The sequence below is a fragment of the Cetorhinus maximus genome, unplaced genomic scaffold, assembly GCF_964194155.1.
Source record: "Cetorhinus maximus unplaced genomic scaffold, sCetMax3.hap1.1 HAP1_SCAFFOLD_105, whole genome shotgun sequence".
NCBI lineage: Eukaryota > Metazoa > Chordata > Chondrichthyes > Lamniformes > Cetorhinidae > Cetorhinus > Cetorhinus maximus.
In genome coordinates, this window is record NW_027596119.1 from 131,561 (window position 1) to 148,005 (window position 16,445).

Sequence of the window (16,445 nt, forward strand, 5' to 3'; positions counted from 1 at the left end):
GGAAGTAAAAACCCCCGGGATGGAATGGTTCACATTCATTCTGCTTCTACAAAGCCCGTGTCTGTGTCTGTTTCTCGGTATTTATTAACTGTTTAAGATAAGCCTGTCTCTTTCTCCATCGCTCTCTTTCTCGCCTCGCCTTTCACTGTCTCTCTCTCACTACAATACCCTGCCCCTCTCTCTATCTCGCCCTGTCTCTCTATCTCTCTTGGCGAGTTTTGTCTCTCTTTCTCTATCTCAATCTCTCTCTCTCTCACCATCTCTCTGCCTCTCTCTCTCTCTCACTCTCTCTCTCACTCCATCAGCCTCCCCCTCTCCCCACCATCCCCAATTTCCCTTTTCAGCAAATTTTGGGTGTGAAGCTGAAGGGAAAATATTTTCAGGGTTTCGGGGAAAGGGCAGACGAGTGAGACCAGTGAAACTTTCCTTGCTGAGTGTCAAAAGTAGTTTGATGGGCTGAATGGCCTCCTCGATTAGATTCCAGTCTGTAACTCACTGCCGGGTATCTGTTATTCTATATATAATCGACCCCGAACCCCTCGATAAGATTCCAGTCTGTAACTCATTCCCGGGTATCTATTATTCTATATATAATCCACCCCGAACCATTCGACTAGATTCCAGTCTGTAACTCACTCCCGGGTATCTGTTATTCTATATATAAACAACACCAAACCCCTCGATTAGATTACAGTCTGTAACTCACTCCCGGGAATCTGTTATTCTATATATAAACAACCCCGAACCCCTCGATTAGATTCCAGTCTGTAATTCACTCCTGGGTATCTGTTATTCTATATATAAACCACCCCGATCCCTCGATTAGATTCCAGTCTGTAACTCTCTCCTGTTATATATTATTCTATATATAAACCCCTCAATCCCCTCGATGAGATTCCAGTCTATAACTCACTCCCGGATATCTTTTATTCGATATATATTATATCTACATGATTTATATATAAACCACCCCGATCCCTCGATTAAATTCCAGACTGTAACTCACTCCCGGGCATCTGTTATTCTGTATATAAACCACTCCAAAACCCTCCGTTAGATTCCATTCTGTAACTCACTGCCGGGTGTCTGTTATTCTATATATAATGCACCTCGAACCCCTCGATTAGATACCAGCTTGTAACTCACTCTCAGGTATCTGTTATTCTATATATAAACCACCCCGAACCCCTCGATTAGATTCCAGTCTGTAACTCACTCCCGGGTATCTGTTATTCTATAAATAAACCCCCTGAATCCCTCGATTTGATACCAGTCTGTAATTAACTCCCGGGTATCTGTTATTCTGTATATAAACCACCCCCTATCCCTCGATTAGATTCCAGCACTTCCACATCACAAGTTGAGGAAGGGGTCTCCCCCCATTTTAAAGTTGGTTAAAGGCTCTCCCGCCAATTTTAAGATGGAGAAGGGATGTCTCACAGGATATTGTTCTTTACACTCAATAATGTTAACACATTTTTGAACATTTTCAGTTTAACCCTACACTTTCTCTTTCTGTCATCCTGTCTCGTTCCTTCTCTCCCTCTCCCACCCCATCTCTCTGCCACTCTATATATTTCTCTGTTTCTCTATCTCACCCCATATCTTTACCCTAAACTCGCTCCCCTCTCTTCATCTCTCTCTCTCAACTCATCCCTTTTTTATCGCTTGATCTCCTCTCTCTATCTCACTCGCTTACCCAGCTCTCTATCCCTCTTTCCCTACCTCTCTTCCTCTGAGAATCTAGTCTACAAACACCAGGCAGCCATTTTAGGTTTGTTCACAGTGGCCATTTTATGTCCCCACAGCAATGGGACATTTAGGACATAGTTGACTCATGTAACAATAGTATTTTAAACGTGACAGAGACACAGGTATGGAGACATAAATTCCACGTGTATTCCCGGGAATATTGAAGGATCCGGAGGTTCAGTCCCACACTTTGCTGTTGTGAATTTGAATTCTGAATTTTCTATTACTGAATCTGGAAGTAAAAACCCCCGGGATGGAATGATTCACATTATTTCTGCTGCTGCAAAGCCCGTGTCTGTGTCTGTTTCTCAGTATTTATTAACAATTTAAGATAATAGTTTAGAATGCCACAAGTTTGCCATAATGTCTAGAAAGAGGGTTGAAACAGAGGGGCTGAGGTAGCAAAACAAGAGGAGGGGGTGTGAATAGACACAGGATCTGGGGGTCTCCAATGTGTAGACTCTGGCCAGCTCCCAGTCACATCTTTTAATAAAGTCTGAATTGCGAAAATGAATCCAGGGACAGTGAAGCAAGTGACTCACTAACAATGAGAGCATTTTAAACATTCATTCATTCACTGCAAAGCGCTCAGTCTTTCTGAGGTTCTGAAGGGGTCGGGGGTCTTCACTGTCTTAGTCCCTCTCCAACTTGCTGCCTCTCTCTCTCTGTGTACATATTGCCCCATTTAAAAAGTGCTGAACAGAGCTGGCTGCACCCTGTGGGATCTTGCTGTGCCCAAATTCCCTGCAGTGTTTCATACTGTGCCACAACCAGTTAATTTATTAAAAATGTGCTGATTGGACTCATTTCCTTTCCCTCAGGAGCCCTTTACCAAGTCCTAACTGTGAGAGTGTGTAAAAGTTTGTGCTAATTCCTGAATAATGCTGGTGTTTTAGGCAGGGCGATGAATTGGGAGGTGGAACAGTCATTTGAATTCAGTCTCTCTAGGACGTGTCCCTACGTTACAACAGAGAGAGAGGGGGGAGATTGAGGGAAACAGGTAAAGACAGTGAAACAGAGGCAGGGGGTTGGGGGTGAGGAAGAGACACAGGGTCTGGGGGGGTTAGGGGAGGGTCTCCAGTGTGGAGTCAGTACCCAGCTCCCAGTCTCTGAAGAAAAGCCTCAGTCACACCCTCCCGGGGACGCCTGGTTTGTAAAAATCGATGCTGGGATGGAGATTTCAAAAAGTTTCCCCCAGGAAGCAGCAGCTTGTTCCCGGTTTGAAGAGAAGGAGTTTAGACCTTTCTGGGGATGTGTCCGGACTCTGAGCACACATGGTGCCCGGGGGGGAGAGGGGGAAGAGGGAGGGTTACAGCAGGCATGAGGCTGGGGAAGGAAATGTGTCTCCCTGTTCCCATCCGGATAGCATTACATTGCTCCCTGTGGGATCCCCCTGTGCAGAAACGGCCTGCAGCTTTTACTGAACTGCAACAGGGAACACACGACGTTTCTGGGGGAGGGGTTGGAATTTCCCTGTCTCTGTCACTCCAGCTTTCTCTCTCCCTCTCTCTTTCCAGACAGGACCCCTTGCTGATCATGTCCACTGAGGGTTAATAACAGGACAGGACCCCTTGCTGCTCCTCTCCACTGAGGGTTAACCCCAGGACAGACATGGTTTCAACAAGGGCCTATCATTATTTTTGGTTTAATAATAAATCTATATTTCTTTCCCCTGTTGGTTGTGTTACTCCAGTTCCAAACCCTGATCTCACACAAACCCCCAAAACACTGGCAGTAATCACAGTCACCAACCCACTCTCCCTCTCACCCCAACCCACTCTCCCTCTCACCCCAACCCACTCTCCCTCTCACCCCAACCCACTCTCCCTCTCACCCCAACCCACTCTCCCTCTCACCCCAACCCACTCACCCTCTCACCCCAACCCACTCTCCCTCTCACTCCAACCCACTCTCCCTCTCACCCCAACCCACTCTCCCTCTCACCCCAACCCACTCTCCCTCTCATCCCATCCCGCTCTCCCTCTCAGCCAAACCCTCTCACACCAACCCACTCTCCCTATCACCACTCCCTGTCCTGGGAGTGTTTGATGGGGACAGTATAGAGGGAGCTTTACTCTGTATCTAACCCTGTCCTGTTCCTGTCCTGGGAATGTTTGATGGAGACAGTGTAGAGGGAGCATTATTCTGTATCTTACCCCGTGCTGTACCTGCCCTGGGAGTGTTTGATGGGGACAGTGCAGATGGAGCTTTACTCTGTATCTAACCCCGTGCTGTACCTGTCCTGGCAGTGTTTGATGGGGACAGTGTAGAGGGAGCTTTACTCTCTATCTAACACCGTGCTGTACCTGCCCTGGGAGTGTTTGATGGGGTTTGATGGCGACAGTGTAGAGGGAGCTTTACTCTGTATCTAACCCCGTGCTGAACCTGTCCTGGGAGTGTTTGATGGGGATAGTGTAGAGGGAGCTTTACTCTTTATCTAACTCTGTGCTGAACCTGTCCTGGGAGTGTTTGATGTGGAAAGTATAGAGGGAGCTTTACTCTGTATCTAACCCCGTGCTGTACCAGTCCTGGGAGTGTTTGATGGGGACAGGTTAGAGAGAGATTTACTCTGTATCTAACACCGTGCTGTACCAGTCCTGGGAGTGTTTGATGGGGACAGTATAGAGGGAGATTTACTCTGTATCTAACCCTGAGCTGTACCAGTCCTGGGAGTGTTTGATGGAGACAGTGTAGAGGGAGATTTACTCTGTATCTAACCCCGTGCTGTACCTGCACTGGGAGTGTTTGATGGGGACGGTGTAGAGGGAGATGTACTCTGTATCTAACCCTGTCCTTTATCTGCCCTGTGAGTGCTTGATGGAGACAGTGTAAAGGGAGCTTTACTCTGTATCTAACCCTGTGCTGTACCAGACCTGGGGGCGTTTGATGGGGACAGGTTAGAGGGAAATTTACTCTGTATTTAACACCGTGCTGTACCTGACCTGGGAGTGTATGATGGGCACAGTGTAGGGGGAGCTTTACTCTGTGTCTAACCCCGTGCTGTACCAGTCCTGGGAGTGTTTGATGGGGACAGTATAGAGGGAGATTTACTCTGTATCTAACCCTGAGCTGTACCAGTCCTGGGAGTGTCTGATGGATACAGTGTAGAGGGAGCTTTACTCTGTATCTAACCCCGTGCTGTACATGCCCTGGGACTGTATAATGACCATAGTGTAGAGGGAGCTTTACTCTGTATCTAACCCTGTTCTGTTCCTGTCCTGGTAGTGTTTGAAGGGGACAGTATAGAGGGAGCTTTAATCTCTTTCTAACCCTGTCCAGTTCCTGTCCAGGGAGTGTTTGATTGGGACAGTATAGAGGGAGCTTTACTCAGTATTTAACCCCATACAGTACCTACCCTGCCTGGGAGTTTTTGATGGGGACGGTATAGAGGGAGCTTTACTATGTATCTAACGTCGTGCTGAATCTGTCCTGGGAGTGTTTGATGGGACAGTTTAGAGGGAGATTTACTCTGCATATAAACCCGTGCTGTACCTGTCCCGGGAGTGCTTGATGGGCACAGTGTAGAGGGAGCTTTACTCTGTATCTAACCACGTGCTGTACCTGTCCTGGGAGTGTTTGATGGGGTTTGATGGGGACAGTATCGAGGGAGCTTTACTCTGTATCTAACCGCGTGCTGTACCTATCCTGGGAGTGTTTGATGGGTCAGTATCGAGGGAGCTTTACTCTGTATCTAACCCAGTGCTTTACCTGCCCTGGGAGTGTTTGATTGGGAAAGTGAAGAGGTAGCTTTATTCTTTATCTAACCCTGTCCTGTTCCTGTCCTGGGAGTTTTTGATGGGGACAGTATAGAGGGAGCTTTACTCTGTAGCTAAGACTGTCCTGGTCCTGTCCTGGGAGTGTTTAATGGGGACAGTGTAGAGGGAGCTTTACTCTGTATCTAATCCCGTGCTGTACCTGTGCTGGGAGTGTTTGATGGCGAGAGTGTAGAGGGAGCTTTACTGTGTATCAAACTCTGTGCTGTACCAGTCCTGGGAGTGTTTAATGGGGCCAGTATAGAGGGAGCTTTACTCTGTATCTAACCCCATGGTGCATTGCACTGGGAGTGTTTGATTGAGACAGTGCAGTTGGACCTTTATTCTGTATCTAAACCTGTGCTCTACCTGGCCTGGGAGTGTTTGATGGGGTCGGTGTAGAGGGAGATTTACTCTGTATCTAAGCCTGTCCTGTCACTGCCCTGTGAGAGCTTGATGGGGACAGTGTAGAGAGAGCTTTACTCTGTATCTAACCCCGTGCTGTACCAGTCCTGGGAGTTTATGATGGGGACAGTGCAGAGAGAGCTTTACTCTGTATCTAACTCCATGCTGTACCTGCCCTGGGAGTGTATGATGGGCACAGTGTAGAGGGAGCATTACTCTGTATCTAACCCAGTGCTGTACCTGCCCTGGGAATGTTTGATGTGGACAGTATAGAGGGAGCTTTACTCTGTATCCAACCCCGTGGTCTATTGCCTGGGAGGGTTTGATGGGGACAGTATAGAGGGAGTTTTACTCTGTATCTAACCCCGTGCTGTACCTGCTTTGGGAGTGTTTGATGGGGTTTGATGGGGACAGTATCGAGGGAGCTTTACAATGCATCTAACCCCGTGCTGTACCTGTCCTGGGATGTTTGATGGGGACAGTATCGAGCGAGCTTTACTCTGTATCTAACCCAATGCTTTACCTGTCCTGGGAGTGTTTGATGCGGAAAGTGCAGAGGTAGCTTTACTCTGTATCTAACACTGTCCTGTTCCTCTCCTGGGACTGTTTGATGGGGACAGTATATAGCGAGCTTTACTCTGTATCTAATCCTGTCCTGTTCATGTCCTGGGAGTGTTTGATGTGGACAGTGTAGAGGGAGCTTTACTCTGTATCTAACCCAGTGCTTTACCTGTCCTGGGAGTGTTTGATGGGGACAGTGTAGAGGAAGATTTACTCTGTATCTAAATGTGTGCAGTACTTGTCGTGTGAGTGCTTGATGAGGATAGTATAGAGGGAGCTTTACTCTGTATCTAACACCGTGCTGTACGTGCCCTGGGAGTGTTTGATGGGGACAGTGCAGTTGAAGCTTTATTCTTTATCTAACCCCGAGCTGTACCTGTCCTCAGAGTGTTTGATGGGGACAGTATCGAGGGAGATTTACTCTGTATCTAGCCCCGTGCTGTACCTGTCTTGGGAGTGTTTGATGGGGACAGTATCGAGGGAGCTTTGCTCTGTATCAAACCCCGTGCTGTACCTATCCTGGTAGTGTTTGATGGGGACAGTGTAGAGGGACCTTTACTCTGTATCTAACCCAGTGCATTACCTGCCCTGGAGTGTTTGATTGGGAAAGTGAAGAGGTAGCTTTATTCAGTATCTAACCCTGTCCTGTTCCTGTCCTGGTAGTTTTTGATGGAGACAGTATAGAGGGAGCTTTACTCTGAATCTAAGACTGTCCTGGTCCTGTCCTGGGAGTGTTTAATGGGGACAGTGTAGAGGGAGCTTTACTCTGTATTTAACCCCGTGCTGTACCTGTCCTGGGACTGTTTGATGGGGACAGTGTAGAGGGAACTTTATTGTGTATCTAACCCTGTGCTTTACCTGTCCTGGGAGTGTTTGATGGGTACAGTATAGAGGGAGCTTTACTCTGTATCTCACCCCGTGGTGTTTGCCCTGGGAGTGTTTGATGGAGACAGTTCAGAGGGAGCTTGACTATGTATCTAACCCCGTGCTGTACCTGTCCTGGGAGTGTTTGATGGGGACAGTGTAGAGGAAGCTTTACTCTGTATCTAAACCCGTGCTGTACCTGCCCAGGGATTGGTGGATGGGGACGGTGTAGAGGGAGATTTACTCTGTATCTAACACTGTGATGTCCATGTCCTGCGAGTGTTTGATGGGGACAGTGTATAGGAAGCTTTAGTCTGTATCTAACCCCGTAATGTACCTGTCCTGGGAGTGATTGATGGGGACAGTTTAGAGGGAGCTTTGCTCTGTATCTAACCCCGTGCTGTACCAGTCCTGGGAGTGATTGATGGGACAGGTTAGAGGGAGCTTTAGTCTGTATCTAATTCCTTGCTGTACCTGCCCTGTGAGTGTATGATTGGCACAGTGTAGGGGGAGCTTTACTCTGTATCTAACCCCGTGCTGTACCAGTCCTGGGAGTGTTTGATGGGGACAGTATAGAGGGAGATTTACTCTGTATCTAACCCTGTCCTGTCACTGCCCTGTTAGTGCTTGATGGGGACAGTGTAGAGGGAGCTTTACTCTGTATCTAACCTCGTGCTGTACCAGTCCTGGGAGTGTTTGATGGGCACAGTGTAGAGGGAGATTTACTCTGTATCTAACCCCGTGCTGTACCAGTCCTGAGAGTGTTTGATGGGGAGAGTGTATAGGGAGGTTTACTCTGTATCTAACCCTGTGCTGTACCAGTCCTGGGAGTGTTTGATGGAGACAGTGTAGAGGGAGCATTACTCTGTATCTAACCCCGTGCTGTACCTGCCCTGGGAGTGTTTGATGGGGACAGTGCAGATGGAGCTTTACTCAGTATCTAACCCCGTGCTGTACCTGTCCTGGGAGTGTTTGATATGGACAGTATCGAGGGAGCTTTACTCTGTATCTAACCCCGTGCTTACCTGCCTTGGATGTGCTTGTTGGGGACAGTATCGAGGGAGCTTTACTCTCTATCTAACCCCGTGCTGTACCTGTCCTGGGAGTGTTTGATGGGGACAGTATCGAGGGCGCTTTTCTCTGTATCTAACCCTGTTCTGTTCCTGTCCAGGGAGTGTTTGATGGGGACAGTATCGAGGGAGCTTTACTCTGTATCTAGCCCCTGCTGCATCCTTTCTGGGAGTGTTTGTTGGCAACATTGTCGCCCAAAACAAAAACAATCCACAAATCAGGCCTAATAAATTGAACATCAGTTTCCTTGTTTGATTCTCCCTGGTCTGTTCTGATTCTCTGATAGATTCCTTATGTTTACCCTCCACATGAGCAGTCTTCCTAATCCCGTCTTCCTGTCCTGCTCCCAACGCGGCATCCGACTACAATAAGGCCAGTGATACAGGAGCGTCTCAGCGAGTGAGACAGGTGAGTCTTGAGCCTGACCTGGGTGTATGTGAGTGACCCGGGTTAATCCGACACTCCAGGGACAGTTTAGACAGTTCGAGTGCATCACAGCTTTGCCAGAATGAGACCTGGATTCCAAGGGTTAAATTGCAAAGTGAGATTGCACAAATTCGGGTTGTATTCCCTGAAATCTAGTAGCATCAGGGGTGACTTGATCAAATGGTCAAATCCTATTTATGTTACCTGTATGTTGCAAAGTTATTCTGATAATTTTCATCCCACAGAGTAAAAATTTCTGCGATTCTGTGTCTGAGTCGGAACTTCAAATAGTTCAGATTCACTGTTTAAAATAAGCAGTCACTTTTCTGTGGTGGTTTTTGGGATTGAGTATGGATCTCAGAATCTGTCAGTGGAAGGGAGTTTCTACAGAGATAGGAAATGGGATTGATGAATAAAGGTGCAGGATTTTGATCACTGCATAAGATTGTGTCTGTTGCAGTTTCCCAGGAGTTTATATTTTCTTGGGAAAAGGATGATTATCCAATGTCAACAATTCAATTTCTTCTGACAAGTGAAAACGCAGGAGAAAGCGGGAATATACCAACACTGGAACAAACAGGCAACTGTATGAGGAAGGTTTCAATTCTCTGCATGTTTTAATGTGAATTCCTGAGCTAAAGATTGAAATAAACAGGAGTTTAAATCTCACACTGGGAAGCCGTACAATTTCAGTCCTGCTAGCCTAAAATTAAAAATAAAAATCTACAATTAAAAATTTCTTGTACAAAGCAAAGAGAATTTGACCCTGTATCGAACCCCATACTGTATTTCGGTTGGGAGTGTTTGATGACAGTGTAGCCAAAGCTTTAATTTGAAACAGGTTTCTGCAAACGTCAATTGACACAAAGTCTCTTGTTCATGTTTCAATCTGAGGATGATAGATTTTTGTTAGGCAAAGGTGTAAAGAGATATGGAGGTCGATCAGAGATCAGTCAGGATCTCATTGAATGTCAGAAACAGGGTGTGGGGAGAAATGGAATCTTCCTCTTCCAATGTACTATGATAAATATCCTTCCTTCAATCTCTGTCTCTCGGTCTCCCTCTCCATCTGTGTCTCTGTCTTCTTCTCACTCGCTCTGTCTCTCTCTCTCTCTCTTCCTCTCTCAGAATCTATATAAATGACACAAACACCAGTCAGCCTTTTAGGTTTGTTCACAGAGGCCATATTATGTCCCCACAGCACTGGGACATTTCTGACAGAGTTGACTCCTCAGGAATGTGACATTGGTACTTTCAACGTGACAGAGACACAACTATGGAGACACTGATCAGACACTCATCCCCCAAACACCGCATTTTGCACGGGTTCCAGGTCATCACCACTCGCTGATTTAAAAAGATTTTCACCACATCCCCCCCCTTCATCCCTTTCTCAAAACCTTCACCCTGTCTCTCCCCCTGTCACCATCGAACCAATTTTTTGAATTTGACTCTGTATGGACCCCATACTGTAATTGGGTTGGGAGTGTTTGATGAACAGTGTAGTCAAAGCTTCACTCTGAAACACTGGAATTGAGGTTAAGGGGTGATTTGATCAAATGCTTCAAGATACTAATGTAAATGAATAATGTTTTTTATAGCCAGGCATGTTGAAAAATAATTGGAGCTTTACCCTTTTCTCCAGCTGATGAACTTTTAATTTGAACACTTTTTAAATTGAACTCAAATTCAAAGGTGAATGACGCTTTTTAATCTCATAACTCAATTGTTGTGGGAGCTTTACTCTGTATGGAACCCCATGCTGTACCTGTTCTGGGAGCGTTTGATGGGGACAATTTAACAACAACTTTAATTCCTATCTTACCCCGCGCTGTCCAATAACGGATGCAGATTCAGATAAATCGGATGTTTCATTTCTGTGTCACTTTCTGTATCTTGAAGCTTGCATTTGGAGCTGGAAATCTGTTAGTTGATGAATGTTGTCTTGAAAATTTCACCCTGAATAGTGTGAGCCTTAGTATTGTGGAAACGTGTGAAGAAAGTGTTTGCATTCACACATTCCTACATTGTGAAATGTAAGTTACCTTTGAACCAATAGGATGTGGGGCCAGGGAGTCTGAATGGGCAACAGGATTTGAATGATTAAAGAGTAAATTTTAATGATGTCCTTTGAAGGAGCCGTTTACTGTAAATGTCCCGAGACAATGAAATGGTTCCCCAATGTCTGAATAACTTTCCAAGTCCTCAGAGACATGAAGGGGGCGGACATATTGTAAGTTACAGATCATGAGATACCAGTGAATCACAGAATTGAAGTTGTGGGGCCCTCTCCTGTTTCAGAATGTCAGTTTTGATGTTTAACTGTGTGAAACTTGGTTAATGATTCTTAAAGCAGAAAGTTCCAATCCAATCTGTAACCTGCACTTCAAATTCCAAAGAGATATGTACACCTTAAGTGAATGGGTGAAATAGTGCAAGATGGGATTCATTGTAGGCAAATGTGTGGCTCCTCACTTTAAAAAGGATGGAACAGGTTACATTATAAATGGTGAAAAGCTGCAAACAGTGAGGATCCAGAGAGTCCCTATGCATTTGTGTCAAGACTAAGAAAACATCAAACAGTTCCAATGAGAAATTAAATTTGATATTTGGGATAAAGCTGGTTAAAAACTCACACTACACATTCCATGAATCAGCCTCTGTAACCTGCACTTCAGCACATCACAAGAAAAAATATGTTTTCAACAGTTTGTGATTCCAGTCTGTAACTCAATCCCGGGTATCTATTATTCTATATATAAACCCCCTGAACCCCTCGATTAGATTCCAGTCCGTAACTCACTCCCGGGTCTCTATTATTCTTTATATTAACCCCCTGAACACCTCGATTAGATTCCAGTCTGGAACTCAATCCCGGGTATCGATTAATCTTTATAGAAACCCCCTGAACACCTCGATTAGATTCCAGTCTGTAACTCACACCTGGGTAATTATTATTATATATATAAACCCCCTGATCACTTCGATTAGATTCTAGTCTGTAACTCACTCCTGGGTATCTATTATTCTATATATAAACCCCACAATCCCCTTGATTAGATTCCAGTCTGTAACTCACTCCCGCGTATCTATGATTCTATATATAAACCCTTTGAACCCCTCGATTAGATTCCAGTCTGTACCTCACTCCCGGGTATCTATTATTCTATATAAAAACCCCACAAACCCCTCGATTAGATTCCAGTCTGTACCTCACTCCCGGGTATCTATTATTCTATATATAAACCCCACAAACCCCTCGATTCGATTCCAGCACTTCCACATCACAAGTTGAGGAAGGGGTCTCCCCCCATTTTAAAGATGGAGAAAGGATCTCCCTCCAATTTAAAGATGGAGAAGGGATATGTCACAGGATATTGTTCTTTATACTCAATAAAGTTAACTAATTTTTGAACATTTTCAGTTTCCCCCTACACTTTCTCTTTCTCTCACCTTCATTTTCATTCTCTCCCTCTCCCACCCCATCTCTCTGCCACTCTACCACATTTCTCTGTTTCTCTCTCTCACCCCATCACTTTACCCTAAACTCGCTCCCCTCTCTTCACCTCTCTCTCTCTCACCTCATCCCTTTTCCTTTCATTTTATCTCTTCTCTCTATCTCACTCACTCGCCCCAGCTCTCTTTCTCTCTCACCCTGTCTCTCCGCCGCTCTGTCTCTCTATCTCTCATTCCGGCTATCTCTCCCTCTCTCTCACTCCTTTCCTCCGTTGCTCTGCTCCTCTCTCTGTCGCCCCCATCTCTCTCCCTCTCGCCTTGTCTCTCTTTCTACCTCTGTACCTCTTTCATCCCATCTATCTCGCCCTCTCTCTCTCTCCCTCTTTCCCTCTCCCACTTCTTTTGAGCCAAAATTGGATATAAAGCTGAATAGAAAATTTTTTCAGGGTCCCGTGAAAAGGCAGATGATTCAGACCAGCGAAATGTGGATACAGAATTGGCTGATGGATAGGAAACAGAGAGTTCACGGATATTTTTCCTGCTGGATGTAGGATTGTAGTAGAGTTTCACTGGGGTCAGTATTGGAACCCTGGATTTCCCTGCTGTATATAAATGATTGAGATATTGGTGTGCAGGGGACCATTTGAGAGTTTGTGGATGGCACAAAACTTGGGAGAATGATAAACAGAGAGGGGGACAGTGTAGAGCATCAAAAGGACATTTACAAGTTGGGAGAGTGGGCAGATAGGTGGCCAATGATGTTCAATGTGGAGACGTTTGATGTGATGCATTTTGGTAGGAGGAACATGGACAGGAAAAATAAAATTAGGGGTGAAATTATGAATGGGGTGCAGGAGCAGAAAAACCTGGTGGTGATGTTCATAGATCATTGAAGGTGGCAGGACAGGTTGAGCGAGTGGTTCAAAAAGCATATCGTATCCTGGACTTTACTAATAGGGGCATAGAGTACAAGAGCAGGGAGGTTATGCTGAATTTATATAAGACGCTAGTTAGACCTCAGATGGAGTATTGTGTACAGTCCTGGGAGCAACACTATAGGAAGGATATGATTCCCGGGGCAGTGTGATTACGTGGGATGGAATTGAGATTTACACCCCTTCTGTGTTTGATGTTGGAATCAGCTTCATTTGGGGTGAGCTGTGTTTCGTAGACATTTTCAGATCTTTTTAAATAATTCCCTTTTTTTATAGACTGCATCACTGAGTGTGAATTGGAGCTTAGCATCCATTTTTTAAATTGTTTGAAAATAGTTTTAAACTTCACCCCTAGTTCCAAACTCTCCCACAAGGGGAAACATCTTCTCCACATCCACCCTGTCAAGTCACCTCAGTAACTTACATCTTTCACTAAGATCACCTCTCCAAATTCTAAACTCCAATGGATACAGGCCCAGCCTGTCCAACCTTTCCTCATAAGAAAATCAGAATCCTTTCCTCATAAGATCAGAGATGATGAGAAATGCCTCACACAATTGGCCTTGTCCTTGTCTTCATTGGATTCTGAGCAACAACCTGTTTCCGTTCTGATTGCACTAGACCAGGCCTCTGTTTCAATTACACTAGACCCTGCCTCAGTTAATACTGCACTAGACATTCTCTAAGTTGATATAACACGTGGCCGTGTCTCTCTGAATGCTACACTTCACCCGGCCTCTGTTTGGACTACACACGACCATTTCTCTGTTTATAACACAATAGGCCCTGTCTTTACTTGGTATCTAACCCGGTGTTGAACCTTCCCTGGGCCTGTTGGATGGGACAGAGCAGAGGGAATTTAACTCTCTATCGAAACCCATAGTGTATTTGGTTTGGGTGTGTTTGTTGAACAGTGTGGATGAAGCTTTACACTGGAATTTAGGTGAGGGGGTGATTTGATGAAATATTTCTGGATAATAATGCAAGTAGATGTTCGAAAAAGACTAAATATTTCTGTCGGTTTGGGGAGTCTGGGCCTTGGGGCCATGGTTTTTCAACTATGTTTAGAATTTTAGAATTGCAGGAGGGAAACTAAGAAACACTTTAAAACACCAAGCGTGGTATTAGTGTGGATCTCTCTCACATGAACGGAAATTGATGCTGAGCCACTATTCCATGTTTAAAACTGAGGCTGATAGATTTCTGTTAGCTAACACGCTGCAGAGATATGAGACCAAGGGGTTCAATCACAGATCAGCCAGGATCTCATTGAATGTCAGAACAGGGTTGGAGGGTTAAATGGCCTCTTGCTCTTTCCATGTGCTATGACCAATATCCTTTATTCACTGTCTGGCTCTCAGTCACCCACTTGGTCTGAGAGTCTCTATTTCTCATTCACTCGATCTGTGTCTTCTCTCCCTACCTCTCTTCCTCTGAGAATCTAGTCTACAAACACCAGGCAGCCATTTCAGGTTTGTTCACAGTGGCCATTTTATGTCCCCACAGCAATGGGACGTTTAGGACAGAGTTGACTCATGTAACATTAGTATTTCAAACGTGACAGAGACACAGGTATGGAGACATAAATTCCACGTGTATTCCCTGGAATATTGAAGGATCCGGGCATTCACTCCCACACTTTGCTGTTGTGAATTTGAATTCTGAATTTTCTAAAACTGAATCTGGAAGTAAAAACCCCCGGGATGGAATGATTCACATTCTTTCTGCTGCTGCAAAGCCCGTGTCTGTGTCTGTTTCTCAGTATTTATTAACAATTTAAGATAATAGTTTAGAATGCCACAAGTTTGCCATAATGTCTGGAAAGAGGGTTGAAACAGAGGGGCTGAGGTAGCAAAACAAGAGGAGGGGGTGTGAATAGACACAGGATCTGGGGGTCTCCAATGTGTAGACTCTGGCCAGCTCCCAGTCACATCTTTTAGAAAAGGCCGAATTGCGAAAATGAATCCAGGGACAGTGAAGCAAGTGACTCACTAACAATGAGAGCATTTTAAACATTCATTCATTCACTGCAAAGCGCTCAGTCTTTCTGAGGTTCTGAAGGGGTCGGGGGTCTTCACTGTCTTAGTCCCTTTCCAACTTGCTGCCTCTCTCTCTCTGTGTAAATATTGCCCCATTTAAAAAGTGCTGAACAGAGCTGGCTGCACCCTGTGGGATCTTGCTGTGCCCAAATTCCCTGCAGTGTTTCATACTGTACCACAACCAGTTAATTGATTAAAAATGTGCTGATTGGACTGATTTCCTGTCACTCAGGATCCCTTTACCAAGTCCTAACTGTGAGAGTGTGTAAAAGTTTGTGCTAATTCCTGAATAATGCTGGTGTTTTAGGCAGGGCGATGAATTGGGAGGTGGAACAGTCATTTGAATTCAGTCTCTCTAGGATTTGTCCCTACGTTACAACAGAGAGGGAGGGGGGAGATTGAGGGAAACAGGAAAAGACAGTGAAACAGAGGCAGGGGGTTGGGGGTGAGGAAGAGACACAGGGTCTGGGGGGGTTAGGGGTGGGTCTCCAGTTTGGAGTCAGTGCCCAGCTCCCAGTCTCTGCAGAAAAGCCTCAGTCACACCCTCCCGGGGACGCCTGGTTTGTAAAAATCGATGCTGGGACGGAGATTTCAAAAAGTCTCCCCCAGGAAGCAGCAGCTTGTTCCCGGTTTGAAGAGAAGGAGTTTAGGCCTTACTGGGGATGTGTCCGGACTCAGAGCACACATGGTACCCGGGGGGTGGGGGAGAGGGGGAAGAGCGAGGGTTACAGCAGGCATGAGGCTGGGGAAGGAAATGTGTCTCCCTGTTCCCATCCGGATAGCATTACATAGCTGCCTGTGGGATCCCCCTGTGCAGAAACGGCCTGCAGCTTTTCCTGAACTACAACAGGGAACACACAACGTTTCTGGGGGAGGGGGTCGCATTTCTCTGTCTCTGTCACTCCAGCTTTCTCTCTCCCTCTCTCTTTCCAGACAAGACCCCTTGCTGATACTGACCATTGAATGTTAATAACAGGACAGGACCCCTTGCTGCTCCTTTCCACTGAGGGTTAACCCCAGGACAGACATGGTTTCAACAAGGGCCTGTCTTTATATTTGGCTTAATAATAAATCTATATTTCTTTCCCCTGTTGGTTGTGTTACTCCAGTTCCAAACCCTGATCCCACACAAACCCCCAAATCACTGGCAGTAATCGCAGTCCCCAACACACTCTCCCTCTCAC